Here is a 21,621-nt window from a genome sequence, read left to right on the forward strand (position 1 = left end):
AGAAAGAGGGTCAGGCCTCTAATGAACACACGAGACAGGTAAGCTGTCAGACTTTATTGCATATCCATGACATAGGAGTTATTATACACCGTATAAACTGTATAAAATATTTCCATCAAATCCTCAAAATTGCTGGAGATGTGCGGATATTCCAGGAAATTGTATTCATATATTTTGGTGCTGTCCGAAGATTGTGGTATTCTGGAGAGAGGTCTTGAAAGTAATCGCTATAGTAACATCAGTTTCTCTGGACCAAGAGACAAAGATCTTCCTATTAGGATTAGTAGGGGAAAATTTGGCTACTATAGAAAGGAGAATACAGGTGGGCTTGATGCAAGGAAGGCAATAGTGTTAAACTGGAAGAAGGTTGAAGCACCCTCATTGGTACATACTGTAATAGAGGAAACAGGGTTCAGGGTAGGGGGGTATGGAAATAGGGCAAACCAAGCAAATGTAAGTTGTGAAATGTAGATTTGGATGTGGAAAAAAATAATAAAGAGATTTAAAAAAAGAATGATAGTCGGAATGGTTGCTGGTTACACTGGACAGCACTACAATATACATTATGTTCCTAAAAAAGAAATGTTGTGCTTTGGTTAGACATATGTCCATGAGAGTAGTACATTAAAAACAGTGTCATATTAACATTATTGTATATTCTTTACCTTTTATCCTTGAACACAACTCTTTTTTTGTGGGAGAGAATAATTGCTATATCTGATTTGGCCTGATATAGGCACAAGTTTCTCACCTATTGTGGGGGATCTGACCCGGTGACGTCACACGCTGACGTTGGTCAGCGTGGTGTCAGACGCCGGATTGGGGACTATATTTTGCAGGCTCCTGCTGGATGGTGCAGTGGATGGTCGCCCGGGGGGAATATCTTTGGAGGCTGACATTCAATTGAGCAAGGGAGCTGTACTCATTATTAAACCTGTTTACATATAAAGATTAATCCTCCATGATTGATTGCTATATGCCATTTGCTGGAATGATTCCAACGGCTATTGTTTTTTCCTATTTATTTTACTTAATGGGGGTTATTATTTTTTCCTGCTAGGTTTATGGTTGATTCTTTTATCTGTACATTCAGCAATCTTCACAGAGCTAGATTGGAGTCTCTTGATCTCTGATCATTTTGCTGCCCTTGCGTTCATGAGTTGCTTGTGGGGGTATCTATACCCCACCTCAGTCTCCCCTTAGTATTTTCTTTCCTCCCCCTGATATAGATATACTGTAGAACTATATAGATTGTATTCGTCCTCCTTCTCCTATATAGCAATTTTTATATGGATATCCTTGTACTAATGTATATAGTATCTGACAAAAGTGCGTACACCCCTCACATTTTTGTGAATATTTTATTACATATTTTCATGTAACAACACTGAAGAAATTACACTTTACTACAATGTAAAGTATAGAGTATACAGCTTGCATAACAGTGTAAAATTGTTGTCCCCTCAAAATAACTCAACACACAGCCATTAATGTCTAAACCACAGGCAACAAAAGTGAGTACACACCTAAGTGAAAATGTCCAAATTGAGCCCAATTAGCCATTTAATGGTCACTGGAAGTTCAACATGGTACCTCAGGGCAAAGAACTCTCTAAGGATCTGAAAACAATAATTGTTGCCCTTCATAAAGATATCCTAGACTATAAGAAGATTGCCAAGACTCTGAAACTGAGCTGCAGCATGGTGGCCAAGATCATACAGCATTTTAACAGGACAGGTTCCACTCAGAACAGGCCTTGCCATGGTTGACCAAAGAAGTTGAGTGCACATGCTCAGCGTCATTTTCAGGGAAGGAGACAGCAAATTTACACTGTTATACAAGCTGTACACTTACAGTACTACTTTACATTGTAGAAATGTGTAATTTTTTCAGTGTTGTCACCTGAAAAGATATAATAAAATATTAACAAAAATGTGAGGGATGTACTCACTTTTGTAAGATGCTGTATCTCTGTACAATAAATCTTCTTTTCTAGTGGCTAATCAGCCCTTGCAAACCCATCACCTATCCAGTTCCGCCACAGGGAAGTACTAGTGACACTGCTGCTCAGCCCTTGACTTTTTGTGGTCCCTCACTGGTAAGTGATTGAATGTTTTAATTTCCCCAATTAATTGTTTTCTTGTTTATATATAAGCATTATTTATTCTTGCTTAACATTTAAACTTTATCACCTTATCTGTATATTTTATTCTGTGTTCTCCTGAAGAAACTGTGTATAGCCGTGAAACATGTAGAGGATGATTGTGCAATAAAGAAAATGAACTCCTATTGCTTATTATGGAGTGCATTGAACTGGAACTGGATAGGTGATGGATTTGCTAGGGCTGATTATCCACTAGGAAAGAGGATTTATTGTACAGAGATACAGTATCTCACAAAAGTGAGTACACCCCTCACATTTTTGTAAATATTTTATTATATCTTTTCATGTGACAACACTGAAGAAATGACACTTTGCTACAATGTAAAGTAGTGAGTGTACAGCTTGTATAACAGTGTAAATTTGCTGTCCCATCAAAATAACTCAACAGTGTAATATGAATCTTGTAAAATGTTATCTACACCTGTAGTTTTTGTTTTAAATTGTATCTGGTTACTTCATTATATTTTAATTATGTATCAATAAAATCTATATGTTTTATCTGATGTCTAATCTGTTTTTCCTGTCCCCTTCCCCGTCTTGGAGACTCTTCATGGGAAACAGTTTACTTGCAATCATTTATCCACTATTGCTCATCATTAACTTTTACTTATTTAATTGGAGGTTTCCCTGCTATTCTCAATGTTGTAAAAATGCAGGAAGGGAAATATACTTTCTAATTAAATAGATTAAGCTCTTGATGAGCAGGATTTGTTATAATGCGAGTGATGACAGATTTTTAGCATTTTTTTGGGGATGAACTGGATATTTCAGTGTAGCTGTAACTGTTATATGCACTGTTAGGAATTGTTTCACTTGATCTTATAAATCAGTTATATAGAACTGCACATAATGTTTATTGCTTCCAGTAACAAATAAGAAGGTATGTATTAGAGACATTGTACAATAGAGATTGGCCGAATGCCCCCCAGTTCGGTTTGCAACAGATCTCTCAGGTATCGCAAAAGTTTGGTCCTGAACGACGAACCCCATTGAATTCTATGGGACCTGAAATGGAAACATCAAATGTCCCCATTTTGAAGGCTTATATGCAAGTTATTGGTCATAAAAAGGTTATGGGGGCCTGGTTACTGCCCTGAGAGACACGTATCAATAATAAAAAAAATATATATATATATATATATATATATAACATTTTAAAAGGAGCAGTAATTTTAGGTATGCTCAATACAGGGCACTTTCACCCCTTTCTGCACAGTCCATTTTCCAATTCTCCAAAGTTGCCTTTTTGAATGACAATTGCGTGGTCATGCAACACTGCAACACTGATGTGTACTGTTGATGAGGCACTTATATGCAGCACTGATGGGCACTGATAGGCGACACTGATAAGTAGCACTGATGGGCACTAAGAGGTGGCACTGCTATGCGGCACTGATGGGCACAGATAGGTGGCACTGGTGGGCATTTATAGATGGCACTGATAAGCACTAATGGGTGGCACTGATAGGGGGAGGCACTGATAGATGGCACTTACAGGCAGCACTTATTAGGAGGCACTGACAGGCATCACTGATGGGCACAGACTGCCATCCTAATGGGCACTGATTGGCATCCCTGGTGGGCTCACCTGGTGGTTTCCAGTGGGCATCCCTGGTGGTCTCCAGTGGAAATCCCTGGTAGTCTCCAGTAGGCATCCTCAATGTGTCTGCACTGATAACCAATGCACTGGTTATCAGAGGAAAAGCTGATAAATGACTCTTCCTGGTTACCATGTGATCAACTGTGATTAAACACAGTTGATCACGTGGTAAAGAGCCTACATCACTGACACACCACACCACCAATCCCCGTGCTCTGTACCCCTGCAGGCGAGCGCTAGCGGCTTATCCTGCTAGACGTCATATGATGCCCAGTCAGGATAATGAAACCACTTTCCGGCCATCATTCTGTTATATGGAGGGCGGGAAGAGGTTAAAGTGAAAAAAAATGAAAAATTATTTTTAAATATAGTGCCTGGGGGTCCCCTTAGTCTGCCTGTTTAATGGCGCATCTGTACCATGTATAGAACCTGCTGCAGCAAAACTAACAATAATAAAGAAACAAAAATTACAGTTAAATAGATTTTCCCTGCAAGCTTTCTTTATTTGGACAAGCTTCAACTTAAACTCTGGGAATGTGGGTGGCAGAGAGTGTATTTTTTTTCACTGCAGCAGCTAGGGCAGAGAATTTTGCCTGCTATTCTCTACAGTTGGTGGTGTGCTGCTTGCGTTGACCCCTTTGCTATACCAAAATTATTTTTGACAAGCCTAAACCAGCCATTGAATCAACAAATTTTGGTAATCCTCTTTGGCAGCAAATGTCATTGGAAGATATTAAAGCTGTGGAAGAACTGATGGAGCTTTGGGAAGAGGGACACATTGATGATGATGATCTACTCATGGCTGAATTGCTTGAGGGTGATTCGCCATCATCTATTTCCATCGCTGGGGGTCTCCGGCCCAGCGTTGTCCCCCCCATTACTTCCCTCAAAAGAGACTACAAACCAAAGTCTCGGATGTTTCCCACTCTCCAAGGCAACCCCAATGTATGGGCATTTACCAATCAGGTTGCTCAGGAGATTGCCCAAACAAAGTGGCGCAATCTATCTGAGACTAACCTGACGCCATCTCAGAAACTAGCTCTTTCCTCCTTACAACAACACACTGACATCATAATTAAACCTTCGGATAAGGGTGGTAATCTAGTCGTCATGGATGTCCCTCAATATGAACTTATGGTTTACAATATCTTAAACAACAAGGAGTGGTATAGAAAGGTATCGGTGGATCATTTGAAACTGACTACCTCCCTCTACCAGAGACTAATAGGCTCAGCTTACCACAATGGTTTAATCACTAAACCGACTTGGGAATTCCTAAACGTCACGTGCCCACACACCCCCACCCTTTATTCCCTTGCCCAAGATCCACAAAAATATCCGTCTACCTCCGGGACGCCCCATTGTTTCGGGCAACGGCTCGTTGACGGAAAGGGCAAGTGAATTAATTGATGATTACTTAAGACCCCATGTGGAGGGTCTGTCATCATACTTGCAGGACACGGACGATCTTCTCAGATCCCTTGATGGCATTACTGCGCCACATGGTTCTTGGTTGGTCTCTCTGGATGTGGAGGCCCTCTATAACTCCATCCCCCATGATCGGGGGGGTGAGAGTTGTGGAGGAGTTCATTTCAGAGAGCACTGAGGCCCTACCTCACTACAACCACTTCATCTTGGAATTATTGAGTTTCATTCTAACTAACAACATCTTTTTGTTTGGCGGCTCCCACTTCCTCTAGGTACAGGGTGTTGCTATGGGGACCAAGTGTGCCCCCTCCTATGCAAACCTGTACCTGGGGGGGGTGGGAGCCTAGCCTTTTTCACCGGGAGGATATTCAACACCATCTTGAAAAGATCCCTATGTGGCGACGTTTCATAGATGATGTTTTTTTCATCTGGACCGGGCCACACTGTGAGTTGACCTCTTTCATCGATAGTCTCAAGATGAACGAGTTCAACCTCAAATTCACCTTTGAGACTAGCCAAGAGAAAATCTCCTTTTTGGACTTTGAAATTTTATCCATCAGGATGATACCATTGGCACCTCCCTGTTTAGAAAGCTCTCGGCAGGGAATGCCCTTCTCCATGCTACCAGCTCTCATCCTGAGCCTCTTAAGTCCAGTATCCCCTATGGGCAGTATTTAAGATTGAGGAGGAACTGTAGCTCGGACCATGATTTCCTTCATGAGGCAAATTTGCTCCAGAGACGGTTTCTCGATAGAGGATACAGCAAAAAGTGCCTCAAAAAGGCATTTGCAAGGGCCAAAGCCAAGACCAGGGGTTCGTTGCTTCATGATCCCAAACTTCCCAAACAGAATCCAGGTACTAGGATCATTACTCGCTTCTCTGGGCATAACCGTCAAATTAAGGTCATCCTCCAGAAGTACTGGTACCTACTAATGGGTGATGAAACTGTATCGAAACATCTATGCTCTTTTCCCCAGATCACTTATCGAAGATCCCTATCTCTGCGGGACAAGCTGGTCCGGAGCCATCATGCTAGCCGGAAACCCATTTCGGCTGACATGCTTGGCACACGACCATGTCACAACTGCTTGTTCTGCAGATATATCCATGCAGCAACGACTCTCACTCTCCCCAATGGACGGAGATTTAAACCTCGCTTCTCTGCCAACTGCCAATCCATAGGGATTGTATACATCATGTTGTGCGCATGTAATGCGTTCTATGTTGGGAAAACGAAGTGACCATTCTTCCATCGTATCAGGGACCATGTTGCCCTGGTACTGAAAAAAAGAATGGAAACACCTATCAGTAGACACATGGGGCTCTTTCATGACTTCGACAGTTCCTGCATGCATTTTTTTGCATTAGAGCATATCCCCCCCGGTGACCGAGGAGGAGACTATGACAAACTGTTGCTTCAGAAAGAAGCCAAATGGATCCATCAGCTGTCTGCATTAAAGTCCCCCGGTCTTAATGATGGGTTTAGTTTCAAGCCCTTTCTTTAGGTTAGCGGGCAATACAGTATTATTTACATATGTATTTTGCCTCTTGTGTTTGTTTATTCTTAACACGCATATGTTCTGATGCATGTTCTATTTGTACATGAACTGACGGTCTGCTTGATCTATCTCTATGTTCATGTTCTTTCTTCTCCCTTTTTTTTTTTGTTGTGTTTATTTTTATTTTATTTTATTTTATTATTTTTTTGTGTTTATTATAATTTTTTTTTTTTTTTCTTTTACTGACCGTTTTTGAATTGAAATGTATTCGATGCTATTTGTGTCATTTTTGTGTACTTATTGTTTAATAATGCATGTTTATACTGAGCATATTTTCTATTTGTCCAGGTCCAGACCATCCTTTTACTATGATGTTTTTCATCGATATGTTTTAGGGAGATATTGTTCATTTTTTCTCCTCTGTTGGATGTTAAATTATTTTGATCCAACATTTGTCATGCTGTTGGGGTACACTACCCCTGTGTTATTTGCACACATACTGAAAAAATTTTCATTTCAATTTTGTTCCACTAAGCATGCATCCCTTTCGGGTCCCACTCTTTCCAGCCGTTTTAGGGCTAATCACATGCTATATGGGCCTGTGGGGCGCACCCAATTCGTGGTCTTTGATCGGTAAGTCCACGTGGGTGATCCCCCCTTTTCTCTAGGGTGCCTTTGCCATTTGGTTGCTGATGGCCTGGGTGACTCTATGCCATCCTGGTCCTTTGTTGGAGACTCAGGTTAGTCATCCCGCCCCTTTAAGAGTCTAAACCATTTAGGTTATTCCTATTTTGTTTGTTCCGACCCCTCGTTTAATCTGGGCGGAACTGACCACCTAGGGGCGGCCACCTTGGATCTCCCTGCCCAGCCCATTTTGTCATTGGACACACTTTTGATTCAGGCCCACCCCCAGCAGCTTTGCATCACAGCTGGGGGGTATTTAAAGGTCAATTATGTTTGCTCTTGCCATGGCTCTGAAATGTCAGAGCTTCAGGCTGTCTCTGCCTTATGATTTCTCAGGCATGTGATTTCAACCTCTTCAAACAGGTTTGTTTCTCTCTCTTTCCTTGTTTTATTCTACAGCTTTTTTTGATATCCTACTATTACTGCATTGGGTGTTTATATTGACACCATTAGTGATTATATGTCTTCTTATATGTTTTTTATTAGCAACCAGCGTTGTTAGAGGTTTCTCTCCAACTGATCAATGCTAACTGGCTGTTTAACTCTTCCTGTGCTGGACGCAATTTTGCTAGTCCCTTCTTTTGATCCGATCCAACAGCCTATCCAAGGTATTTACATATGCTTATATATGGATACAGCTGTATATAGAAACTTTTATTTTTAACCTTATTGCTTGAGATTTTACCCCCCCAGAATTTTCTTTGGTGGGTGTACTCTCCCATTATTTATTATTGTTTACCTTTTTTACTATAGCATTGTGTAAACCCCACTTGGACTGACTGGCTGGTGTGGCTCTCCTTTGGGATGCTTGCTAGATTCGGCACATATACTGTGGAATCCTTTTGCACAGTTTGATTTAATGGCATACAGCTGATTTTAATTGTGATTGGATGTTCTTGGACCTGGACGGGTAAGTGTGCTCCTGGTCTCTTTCACTGTACAACTAGTTTATGTGACCTTTGTATTTTCATGAACTACTCTATTACAAATGTTTATCCCCCAAATATCATTTATGTATAAATATAGATCATTTTGTACTGCAACACCAGCGGTCTGTACTTTTCAGACTGTTGTTGTTGTTGTTTTTGGCAATATTCACAATGCCTTATTTTGTTTTTCTCTCTTTTTTCTATTTTGTAGCTTATTGCACTGCCCTTGATAAAGCTCAATCGAGCGAAACATGTCGGGCCTCCTCCAACAGGTTCCTCTGCTACTGTTTTAGTCGCTAACATCACCTATGAGACCATCCATGTCTTGTTTGATATTCTGTGTTATTTAAAAACCAATTTATATGTCTGAATAAATTATTATTTTTTATATTTATTTCATTGTTTTGGATTGAATTTTCCAATATTAACACCTTTAAAATCCCAGGGTTTGTCACCCTTTCCCGCATTTCTTGTTTTCTGTTTATATCGGGATGTGGTGTTCAGTGATTTGAGTATCTGTGCTTCATTTACATATTTATACCATCATCCTTGTCAGTGGAGGTTGCTAAGAATTCATGATATATAGCAAGGGTAGACAAGACAAGGAAGGTGAGGAGTGAGGAGGAGAAGAATTATGTCCCTTGTGTGTGGCTTTCAGGTGCTCTTGCCAACAGGCTGAATGGTGGGAGGTTAAATGCCTTCAAGCATGTGGTACCCAAATAGCTTGTGTTTTTCCACACTTGATCTGCTTGCTGCAGAGATTGCAAATTGCAACAGTTCAATCAGCTGCTAAAAAAGGCCCACACAACTGATCTGTGGGAAGTGGTTCAGGAGGTAACAGTTGCACAATCTGATGGAATAAGGTGGCTACTCTCTACTCTTCCATGATGGCTGCCTCTGGGGGACATCCTACCTTGTTGCGGTTGTGCCTCACCCTCACTTTCCTCCTCTGCTCTATCTGGCACCCAAGTCACATCAGTGACCTCATCATCATCATCCCCCCATCCTCATCATCACTGGAGCCAACTTGGCATTACGCTGTGACTGGGAGTACATGACTGCTAATGTGTTGTTTATTGTTCTTCCCTATAGGTAGGCTCATGTTACTCCCTAATGCCGGGTACACACGAGAGGATTTATCCGCGGATACGGTCCTCCGGACCGTTTCCGCGGATAAATCCTCTGAGGATTTTGATCCGATGGAGTGTACATACCATCGGATCGAAATCACTATACTAACACTACACTAACACTCTACACTCAGAGTCACAATAAGTGAACACGCTAACTCGCTAGTAGCCACCTGAGCTTTGCTTTATCCCCACTCCAACACAATGCAAAAGCTTTCTATGGGAAGTTACCTGTTATAGTGTGGGGTGAGACTATGAGCACTGAGCCATGATTGGAGAAAGTCATCATCACTTTGATCAATCAGGGCTCTGAAAGTGCTCTGGTTCCCTAATTGGCCCTAAAATGCACGTGAAGTGTGCAGTGCATTGTGGGGCACTCAGTGGGTGAACATCCCGCAAGCTACCTGCAAATTTCTGTGTTCGCCGAACAGGCGATGTTTGAGCCAAACTTTGCTCAGCTCGAACCGTTTACCCAACACTGTACAAAAATTACAAGTGACTTGGGATCGAGCTGCTTAAGGATTACAAATATCTCTGCTTGTATAATTACATACATATAAACGTGCCTTTTTTCATTCAAGGTGCTCCCTCTCAGTCCTCAGTATAGTGGCTCTGTGTGACTCAGTCCCTAATGAAAATATATCCTTTTAATACCAGTTCTAATTTATCTTTAATATATTTCCTCACTACATGGTCAGATGTCAAAAGAGGCCAATATTTTATTATAATATATCTGATTTGTTTGTGCTATTGCAATTACCTAAAATATTTTCATGGTTTGGGACTATATTTTGGAGGGTAAATTGTACAGTAAGGGCTCTTTCACACTGGGCAGATCAGTAATGATCCGCCCCGTGCACCTCTGCTTGCTCAGCGGGGATCACTCCGTTGATCCCCGCTGAGCCGGCAGATGACAGGGCGGTCCCCGCACACTGTGCAGGGACCGCCCTGTCTTTTCTCCGCTCCCCCCTAGGGGGGATCGGATGAACACGGACCATATGTCCGTGTTCACCCGATCCGATCCGCCAGACGGAAGGAAAAGTAGGTTTTTCCTCCGTCACACTTTGGCGGGTCGGAGCGGGTCGGATGTCAGCGGGCATGTCACCGCTGACATCCGCGGCTCCATAAAGGAGCACGGAGCGCCCCTACAGGTCCGCAAAAAAAACTGACAGACGGACCTGTACAGGCGCTCAGTGTGAAAGAGCCCTAAGACTTACCTCATGTATGTTTAAACACCTTTTTTTTCTGCACTCTTTTATATAGTCTGTCTTGCAGGGCTAACACTTTCTCCTCAAATCAACACTCATTTGGTCAATTTCTTCTCACACTAAGGTATTGACTTATGGGAAATTTTTGACAAGGGGTGCTGGGCAGGCACCTGAGGCGAATAATTGTTGCCAGTAGTTAGCTTCTTGTAGAGCGTGAAAGCCAGTGACTCATCCTGCTGGACAAGGATTTCAATATTAACACAGGATGATATTATTTTGGCTACAATTCATAGTAAATTTGAGGGTAATGTCATTGACACTCAAGGTGTCAATAAACAAATTCAGTTCTTCTCCTGTGCTCATCAAGATCATTAGCACATTGTCAATATACCTGTGCCATGCTAAAATATTGCACAGGTAACCTGAAAACGTCTCACTAAGAAAAAAACAGCATGTCCCCCTCAGTACAAGTTGCCATACAAAAGGAAACATCACATCCCCAATGGGACCCCTGAAATGCAAACATTTTCAGTGTAAGGATGTGTTTCAGCAGATTTGCTGCAAAGGAATTGTACTGCTAAGATGAACATGTATGTACTTTTTAGAAGCTATTAATCACTTTCAACCCTTTTTTATGGTGAATACTGCTATGTAAAGCCTCAATGTCCACAAGTCAAAACATGAAATAGTATAATAGTGTAGACTAAGATTTTTAGAAGATCTATAGTATCCCTTTGTCAGAAACCATGAATCAGACAGAGACAGAAGTAGAGTTAAATCACACTTGCTTAATAAAAAAAGGATAAACAGAGTAAACGTAGTCAAAACATAGCCAGAGTTCATGAACCTGGATCGGATAGTCAGCCAAGCCAAATGTCAAAGAGCCAGAGAAGAACGTGTAGAACAGCAAGCAGGATCAGGAGCCAGAAGGGACATGAGCCAAGTACGTCTTCAATAAGAACGCAGGAGATAGTCTCTGTGATGTTGACCAATGTGAAGGCAGAGATCAAGTCAATTGGAAGGCTTAAGTAGGCAGGACTGACGAGCAGGATCATCAACAGGTGAGTCACTGTGGAGAGATTGGAGCTGGCAATTAGCCGACAGCTGAGCAGCCAGCTCAGAGAAGGAAGGGCTGAGCCCAGCCCTGACACCTTTACATAAGATGGGGGACTCGCTACATGTGACCTAATATAGTTATCAACTGCGCAACTTACATTTTTGGTCTGTCAAAATAATGGGGAATCCTGGAGGGTTGTGAAAATCCTTGTATGTTTTAGGGATGGCCAATTTTTTTAGCACTCGTGTGCCCTTTGTGTTTAAATAGTGATAAGTTATTTTATTTATTAGTGATATCAACTATGAATGATACACAATTTCTACAAGCTCTCACTTATATTATTTTTCTTGTGAAATAGCTACATACCAGTTCCTATTCTTTAAAATCTTTACGCACAATAGCCTTGGTTGTCCATCACCTCCACACTCTTGTCAAATGGTTTAATCACTATTTGATGATTATTCTGTTTATTATTTCTGATTATTTAAATTATTTAAGAGCTTAGTGTTGTAAAAAAATAAGATTATATAGCCATTTACATTGAAAGGGAAGTTGTCCTAATTCTTGTGTCACGTTTTAGAAAAACACAAATATTTGTACTGGTCTGCAGTGCTGGAAAAGTTTATGATTTCCATCAATACAATGGGGGGGGGGAAAGGTGGAAGCAGACCCATACAGCCAGAAGTGCATTGTTCAAAAGAATTTTATTCCCGAATAGAACTGTGACTTTCATAGTTACACTAAGTCCTTAAGTGACATAAGTCATTAATAGTAAACTTCTTCTATAATTCATTGTCATACAATATAGATTTAACAGGATCTCTTTCTTTCTCATCAATTACTTTGAACCTTAAAGTAAAATTCCAGGTAAATCTAGCTACTCTTAAAAACGCTCCCTCCTATTCTGACTAACCTGTGCAAGAAAGAACTATACAGTATAGAGTCATGACAAGCCTGAATGTATATATGGGTGTAGAATACAGAGAAAAAATCTTTAAGCTGCGTATAGGCCCCTCTGAGTAACTTTTCCTTCTCTATAAACTATACAGTATACTTACCTATTTTCAGGCCACTCGAGTCCATTCACATGATCTTCCCTGCATCAGCCTGTACCAGTTGTAGGGGGAAAAAGAGAGCACATGACAAGAGCTGGTAATGGCTGGGAGCAGTAACAGCACCCATAAGCTCCAATGACCCATACATTGTCAGCGCTTCCTCCTCTCCCCTGTAGCCACCATTGGATGACACAGGGGAGACAGATCATGTGATAAAAAAACAAAAACTAACAAACATGTCATACTTACTCCCCCTTGAGCAGTGCCCCCATAGCAAGCTGCTTTTTATGGGGGAACCTGTGCATACTCACTCCCAAGCCCCGCTCTATGCATCCAAAAGACACATAGAGCTGTGGCTTGCCCCCCCCCCACTCTCTAATCATTGTCTTACTGGATGTGGATTCAATTGCTCCCGCTGCTCTCTCAGTCAATGAGGAGAGGAAGTCTTGGGACAGCCGAGGCTCTCATGCATATTGCTGGGTGGAGAGGGAGCTCAGTTGGGTATTAGGGGGGGACTGTGCATATAGAATGTATGACGGTAAAAAACCTTCAGCCTTTACAGCCACTTAAAGTTTCTGATGATTTATTCTGTCTGACTTTTGGAAAGGGCAAAGGGCAGCAAAAAGGGACTAGGTATATTAGTTCCTGAGTGAGATTAGGTTGAGCAGTTCCCATATGAAGGATATACTGTATGTATGATTAGTAAATAGGAAAAACTAAAGACATGGGGCTAGATTCAGCAGGAATTTATGCCGGTGTATCTATAGATACGCCGCGTAAATTCAAAGCAAGATACGCCAAAATTAGCCTAAGATCCGACTGGTGTCTCTTACACCGTCGTATGTTAGGGTGCATATTTACGCTGGCCGCTAGGTGGCGCTTTTGTAGTTTTCGGCGTAGAATATGCAAATGACCTAGATACGCCGATTTACAAACGTACGTGCGCCCGGCGGAATTTTTTACGTCGTTTGCGTAAGGCTTTTTCCAGCGTAACGTTGCTCCTTGCTATATGAGGAGCAACCACTGTTAAGTATGGACGTCGTTCCCGCGTCAAATTTTTAAATTTTTACCTCGTTTGCGTAAGTCGTTCGCGAATAGGGCTGGATGTAATTTACGTTCACGTCGAAAGCAACGACGATTTGCGGCGGAATTTCGAGCATGCGAACTGGGATTCTTTAACGAACGGCGCATGCGCCGTTCGTAAAAAATGTGAAATACGCGGGGTCAACAATAATTTAAATAAAACACGCCCACATCATCCCCAGCATCATTGCAGCAATCAGCTGCAATGCGCCGCTGATTGCAGCTGCGCATGCATGCACGGGAGTAACGTCATCGCCGCTCCAGCCAATCACAGCGCTGGAGCGGCGATACCCGGAAGACACGCCGAGTCAAGATGACATCTTGCTCGGCGTGTACCAGGTAAGTTCCTCTCACCTCGTTCCAAGGTAAGTATTTCATAATGAGCTAATATGCGGTGCATACTAGCTCATTATGGCTTTTGCCTTTTAGGTGAAAAATAAATAAATAAATAATCGCGGGTTTACAACCGCTTTAAGTGATGCATGGAAAAATACACTTAGAGCTCTAAGTTCATGCTGTATGTGAAACCTGGACTGAACATTGAATTTTTTTTCCAGCCCTAACAATTAGTTAAATGTTGATGATGATTTGCTATGATTTACTATGATTTTACTATGATTTGCTATATTACCAAAAGTATGGGGAAGCTTGCCTTTACATACACATGAACTTTAATGGCATCCCAGTCTTTGTGCACTGGTGGAACAAGAAGGGGCCATCCCCAAACTGTTCCCACAAAGTTGGGAGCATGAAATTGTCCTAGATGTTTTGGTATGCTGACACCTTTAAAGTTACCTTCACTGGAACTAAGGGACCAAGCCCAACCCCTGAAAAACAACCCCACACCATAACTCCCCCTCTACCAAATGATTTGGTAGGAGGGGGATTATGGGGAAATAGTAGTTTTCCCTCCAGGAATCAATGTATCTTCAAAACTGCAATACTGACATGACTACAACTAACTTCCAACTTACATAAAAATGCCCCTTTCGGCTTTAAAAATGCTGACATCAGGAAAAATAATTTCAAGCTTAACCACTTGCCGCCCGCCAATGACAGATTGACGTCGGCAAAGTGGTTGTAGAATCCTGACTGGACGTCATATGACATCCTCAGGATTCTAAACTGCTGCGCGCCCCCGGGGGCGCGCATCGCGGAGATCGTTGTTGCAGGGTGTCTGTCTGACACCCCGCAACACCGATCAAGGTAAAGAGTCTCTCACGGAGACTCTTTACCACGTGATCAGCCGTGTCCAATCACGGCTGATCACGATGTAAACGGGAAAAGCCGGTAATTGGCTTTTCCTCACTCGCGTCTGTCAGACGCGAGTAGAGGAGAGCCGATTGGCTGCTCCTGTGACAGGGGGGGTTTGTGCTGATCGATTATCAGCACAGCCCCCCCGAGGATGCCCACTGGACCACCAGGGATGCCCACTAGACCACCAGGGATGCCCACTAGACCACCAGGGATTAAAAAAATAAAAATAAAGGTATGCCACCCTAGACCACCAGGGATGAGGACACAAAAAATGGATGCCAATCAGTGCCGCAATGGATGCCAATCAGTGCCCACAATGGCCATCACTGATTGGCAGGCATTGTTTGGCACTGATTGGCATCCATTAGTAAAACACATACAATAGTGATCATCTATGCCCATCTGTGCCACCTATCAGTGCCCATCCATGCCGCCTATCTGTGCCCATCTGTGCCACCTATCAGTGCCCATCTGTGCCGCCTATCCAAGCCCATCCATGCTGCCTATCTGTGCCGCCTATCAGTTCCCATCTGTGCCGCCCATCAGTGCCACATTTTAGTGCCCATCAATGCCACTACATCAGTGCCACCTCATCGGTGCCCATCAGTGCCGCCTTATCAGTGCCTGTCAGTGCAGTACCATCAGTGCCCATCAGTGAAGGAGAAAACGTACTTATTTACAATGTTTTATAACAGAAACAAAAAAAAACTTTTTTTCTAAATTTTCGGTAATTTTTATTTATTTTTTTGCAGAAAATAAATATCCCACAGGTGATCAAATACCACCAAAAGAAAGCTCTATTTGTGGGTACAAAATGATAAAAATTTAGTTTGAGTACAGTGTAGCATGACCGCGCAATTGTCATTCAAAGTGCAACAGCGCTGAAAGCTAAAAATTGGTCTGGGCGGGAAGGTGTATAAGTGCCCTGTATGGAAGTGGTTAAAATGCACATGCACCTAGAGCTTGGCCTTATAGTTATTGATTAAATAGACTGTGCAATTTGTTTTGTAAATGAAGGGAAGCTCTGATGACTTCCATTATTAAATTGCGTGCAAGCAAAAATGCAGATTTTTTATTTTCCTTGCTTTTGATTGGGTATTCTTTGCAAAGTGAAACTTCACCTCATTTACTAAGTTCTAGAGCAAATTCCCTTGCAGTGTGCAACTGCAATCTATAGCTCCACCCCTCATGAGCATGGCATTGCAGTAATTTCTGCGTTTTTATATGAGAAAACAGACCATGTGGCTTTACAATAAGTTCATATTGGAACTTTTGCAATATGTTCTTTTGAGGAATGTATTTCTTTTTGATGACTCCCACTACCTCCAGGTGTAGGGGGTGGATATGGGCACATATTGTGCCTTGTCGTATGCCAACCTGCACCTGGGGGGGTTGAGACTGGTCCCTGTTTTTTTTATCAGGAATTGTCGAGGTACCTGTGCCATATATTATCTTGGCACAGGTACATTGATGACATCTTTAGGATCTGGATGGGATCACGTCATGAATTAGATGAATTAATGCTTTGGATCAGTAAGCATAAAAAAAATAGGGCAGTATCTCCAATTGAGGAGAAATCGTACCAGGGAGGAAGATTTTATCACAAGCACGTCGTTTACAAAGTGGATATAGAAAAAAGGGCCTTCAAAAAAGCAAAAGCTAAATCAAGGATTTCTCTGATTCATGAGAAAAGAACTACAGCAAATGCCAATACCACATGTATCATTACACGTTACTCTCAACAACATCGTCAAATTCTTTATGTTTTAAACAAAGGCATCTCCTTTGGATGGCCCAGTGGTTGATTAATTATTATTATCATAATTTTACAGGATTTATATAGTGACAAAAGTTTACGCAGTGCTTTACAATATAATAGGGGACAGTAAAATTACAACACAGTTTAATACAGAAAGAATAGAAGGGCCCTTCTCTTGGAGGAAGGGGAGGTGGTGCTAAAGGTAATAGTTGCAAAGGACAATCTGATAAAGGTGACCTAAGTACAGTCTTTTAGGTGGAGGTAGGGTAGGCTTTACTGAATTGATTCATTTTCAAAGATCGCCTAAAATCAGACAGGGCCAGACATACTAGAGTAGGGAATTCCAGATGATGAGAGAAGTTCTGGAAAAGTCCTGGAGACAAGTGTGAAAGGAGATAACAAGAGCAAGATGTCTTGGGAGGACCAGAGAGGACAATTTAGGCAATATCTGCGGAAGTAATGAAATTATAAAAAGCAGAAAAGGTCAAATGAGATTACATTCAGAAAATATAATCTTGCAAAAAGAAAAGGAGCAAGAAAAAGTGCTCTTAGGATTGAATGAGAAAAGAGTGAGTGCAAGGGGAGAACCTGTGTGTGGATTATGTGAAGAAATTATCATGGTTGTGAATATAGTGGATTGTATTATAGTGAGAGCAAGGTGAGAAACTTTTTTTATTCCCAACCATGATAATTTCTTCACATAATCCTCACACAGGTTCCACATGGTTGGTTCATCCATCACCTCCATCCTACACCACCAGTGCCCCATGGGCCCATATCCTCTTTGGATTTTTTTCAGATATATCACATGCTTGATCCCGAAGTGTGGCTCCAAGCCATAAAATGCGTAGAGATAACATATGCCGTGTTTTTATATATTTTATATTCCTTATGTGCTTATTATTAGCTATATATGTGTAAATAATAATGCGCTAAATCAACTGATTAAGTGAAGTGTCAACACATCAAAATTACTGGAGGAGAAAGACAATATTAACAAAGAATATAGAAGGAAAAAAGAGTTCCAAAATTCATTAAAAAATCGTCCCTTGATGCTACAATCCCAGAGCAACTCAGCTACACCTTCCCAGACCACACATACACAATGTGTGAGATTCCAACAACTTGGTGATGTGATAATCAAACTCGTCAGGTCAGAGTGTGCTTTCCACCAGGTATTCACGTGCTCAAATATGCAGAGAAAAGGGAGAAAGAAAAGACCAATGGTGTGATACCGTAGATAAATTACTGGCGTCTCACAATACTCAGAATATCACTCACGAATCCTCGGTAACATTAAGGCTTCAACGTATGTGCATGTGTGCTGCTCAGCTTGCCAGGCTCCTCATCCGGCACCTCCATGCGTCCCGTCACTCAAGCTCCTCCCCCACGCGTATCGTCACTGGACACGTGACTTAATCATGGGTCAATGTGTGACTGAGGCTTGCTTAGGCTATAAATAGCCAATCACACACTCGCATCAGCGCGAACGGACCAATGGGGGGGGTACCAATGACTACATCATTGCAGAAACACCACAACGTCTCGGCAATTGCGGTTTATCAAAAAATAGTAATTAACATATTTTAATGTGATACAAGTAAAAACAATTGACTTAAAAGCGCTGACTTTAAAAACAATGGAAATATATCTCAAATTCTGGTAAAAGTCCGTCCAGCACGGACTGAAACCAATCACATGAGCATATACAATCAACATCCCGTGGTATTCATCTAGCTGAATACCACAGATATACCACTAACACAGAAGCAAAAATTAAAATTAAGAAATTGCACTGAGATCCCACAATGTATATATATAAAAGGGTACTCCAACATATTAACGAATCAGCATTATACATATATTGCACATATGAGTAGATCATGCTCCTGGCCACATACCCCGATCACCACTAAAGGATAAATAGCACCAAGAGCATGCAGTTGAAGTTCTGATGACTACCTTACAACTATATAATAAATTAATATAACAAATCAATAAATTAATATAATAATACTATATACAAGAGCGCTGCACCACTAGCCAACAAGTGGACACACACTCATATGTAAGTAGGACCTCATTGAATATAAAGGATGTATGTGAATATATAAATATAATAAAAATATTAAAAGTTAAAAATCAGATATAAAACAGTTAAGATCAAAGTCAATGTTGAGGCCATTCGGAGAGAGCGATCCCATCTCATGAATCCATCTGGATTCAGCTTTACTAATCTCTCTCACCCTATGGCTTCCTCTCCAGTGGGGGCTATATTTTTGTATGCCCCAAAATTTCAAACCCTTTGGGTTCCCTTGATGACATAACTCAAAATGACGGGAGACATTATGTTTTGGGAATGCCTTTAGAATATTCTGTACATGCTCTCTTAATCTATTCCATAAAGGTCGTTTAGTGCGGCCTATGTATTGTAGAGAGCACGGGCACTCTAGGACATACACAACGCCCTCTGTTCTGCAGGTGATAAGGTCATCAATATAATACTCCTTCTTGGTGACATTTGAAGAGAACTTAGTACATTTCTGGCCATTAAAATTGGTATTCTTACATGCAAAGCACCTCTTGCATGGAAAGAATCCCTTTCCCTGAAAGAATGTAAGTGCATTATTCTTTATTGGAGGATCAGGAACATTTTTGGCTACTAGGTCCCTCAAGGTGGGAGCTCTCTGATATACTACCCTGGGGTTAATAGGTAAAATACCCTGTAGCTGCTGGTCAGCTCTTAGAATTGGCCAGTACTTTTTAAAAATTGCTTCCAACTGTTTGTGTTGGACAGTGTAGTTCAGGAAGATCGGGGGATTATTATCCATTGGATCAGATTTCACTTTGTCCTGAATGAGAGAAGATCTTGGTGTCTCATATACTTTACGGATTTGCTCCTGGATAAAGTCCTCATTATACCCTTTATTCACAAACTTTGTTCCTATAAATTTAGCTTGTTCCAGATATACTTCTTGGTCAGTACAATTTCTACGTATACGTAGCAGCTGTCCTTTAGGGATGTTTATTAGCCAGGGCTCGAAATGACAGCTATCCACCGGGATATAACTGTTCCGTTCCACTGGCTTAAAATATGTTTTGGTTGATATTAAATTTTCTTCTAGAGTAATTTCCAGATCCAGAAACTGTATAGTTTGATTGCTGATAGTATACGTTAAAGAAATATTTTGTTGGTTTAGATTCAATTTCTCAAAAAATGTGATTAGGGACTGTTCATCACCATCCCAGATGACAATACAGTCATCTATGAATCTTTTGTATAAAATCAGCTGACTGGGCATATCGTTGTAAATTGCCCCCTCCTCCCACTCTGACATGAATACGTTTGCCACGCTGGGTGCATATTTAGCTCCCATTCCGATGCCATTAAGTTGCCTTTAGAACCGAGATTGATGCCAAAAATAATTATGCTGTAAACCATAAGCTAAACATCGCAAAACAAACTTTTTTTGTCTCGGGTGCAGCGCTCTTGTATATAGTATTATTATATTAATTTATTGATTTGTTATATTAATTTATTATATAGTTGTAAGGTAGTCATCAGAACTTCAACTGCATGCTCTTGGTGCTATTTATCCTTTAGTGGTGATCGGGGTATGTGGCCAGGAGCATGATCTACTCATATGTGCAATATATGTATAATGCTGATTCGTTAATATGTTGGAGTACCCTTTTATATATATACATTGTGGGATCTCAGTGCAATTTCTTAATTTTAATTTTTGCTTCTGTGTTAGTGGTATATCTGTGGTATTCAGCTAGATGAATACCACGGGATGTTGATTGTATATGCTCATGTGATTGGTTTCAGTCCGTGCTGGACGGACTTTTACCAGAATTTGAGATATATTTCCATTGTTTTTAAAGTCAGCGCTTTTAAGTCAATTGTTTTTACTTGTATCACATTAAAATATGTTAATTACTATTTTTTGATAAACCGCAATTGCCGAGTTGTTGTGGTGTTTCTGCAATGATGTAGTCATTGGTACCTCCCCATTGGTCCGTTCGCGCTGATGCGAGTGTGGACACTATTAGGTCTACAGCGCTACTAGTGATTATATAATTATACCACCTAACCAATAAATAAATGAAAAAGCTGCAATTATATCGGTGAACTAAACCAAGCAAAAATATATGTGTAAATAATAATGCGCTAAATCAACTGATTAAGTGAAGTGTCAACACATCAAAATTACTGGAGGAGAAAGACAATATTAACAAAGAATATAAAAGGAAAAAAGAGTTCCAAAATTCATTAAAAAATCGTCCCTTGATGCTACAATCCCAGAGCAACTCAGCTACACCTTCCCAGACCACACATACACAATGTGTGAGATTCCAACAACTTGATGATGTGATAATCAAACTCGTCAGGTCAGAGTGTGCTTTCCACCAGGTATTCACGTGCTCAAATATGCAGAGAAAAGGGAGAAAGAAAAGACCAATGGTGTGATACCGTAGATAAATTACTGGCGTCTCACAATACTCAGAATATCACTCACCAATCCTCGGTAACATTAAGGCTTCAACGTATGTGAATGTGTGCTGCTCAGCTTGTCAGGCTCCTCATCCGGCACCTCCGTGCGTCCCGTCACTCAAGCTCCTCCCCCACGCGTATCGTCACTGGACACGTGACTTAATCATGGGTCAATGTGTGACTGAGGCTTGCTTAGGCTATAAATAGCCAATCACACACTCGCATCAGCGCGAACGGACCAATGGGGAGGTACCAATGACTACATCATTG

At 41.2% G+C, this 21,621-nt stretch overlaps 1 long non-coding RNA gene across 1 annotated transcript; it reads left to right on the forward strand.

Moving 5' to 3' along the window:
* Positions 1–7,532: 7,532 nt before the first annotated feature.
* LOC120928581 lies at positions 7,533–8,657 on the forward strand. The gene is made up of 4 exons (XR_005747239.1): positions 7,533–7,738; positions 7,862–7,983; positions 8,129–8,285; positions 8,516–8,657. It is a non-coding gene; the product is annotated as an uncharacterized LOC120928581 (long non-coding RNA).
* The last annotated feature ends 12,964 nt before the right edge of the window (positions 8,658–21,621 follow it).

Source organism: Rana temporaria, chromosome 2 (assembly GCF_905171775.1).
Source record: "Rana temporaria chromosome 2, aRanTem1.1, whole genome shotgun sequence".
In the NCBI taxonomy this organism is placed as follows: domain Eukaryota; kingdom Metazoa; phylum Chordata; class Amphibia; order Anura; family Ranidae; genus Rana; species Rana temporaria.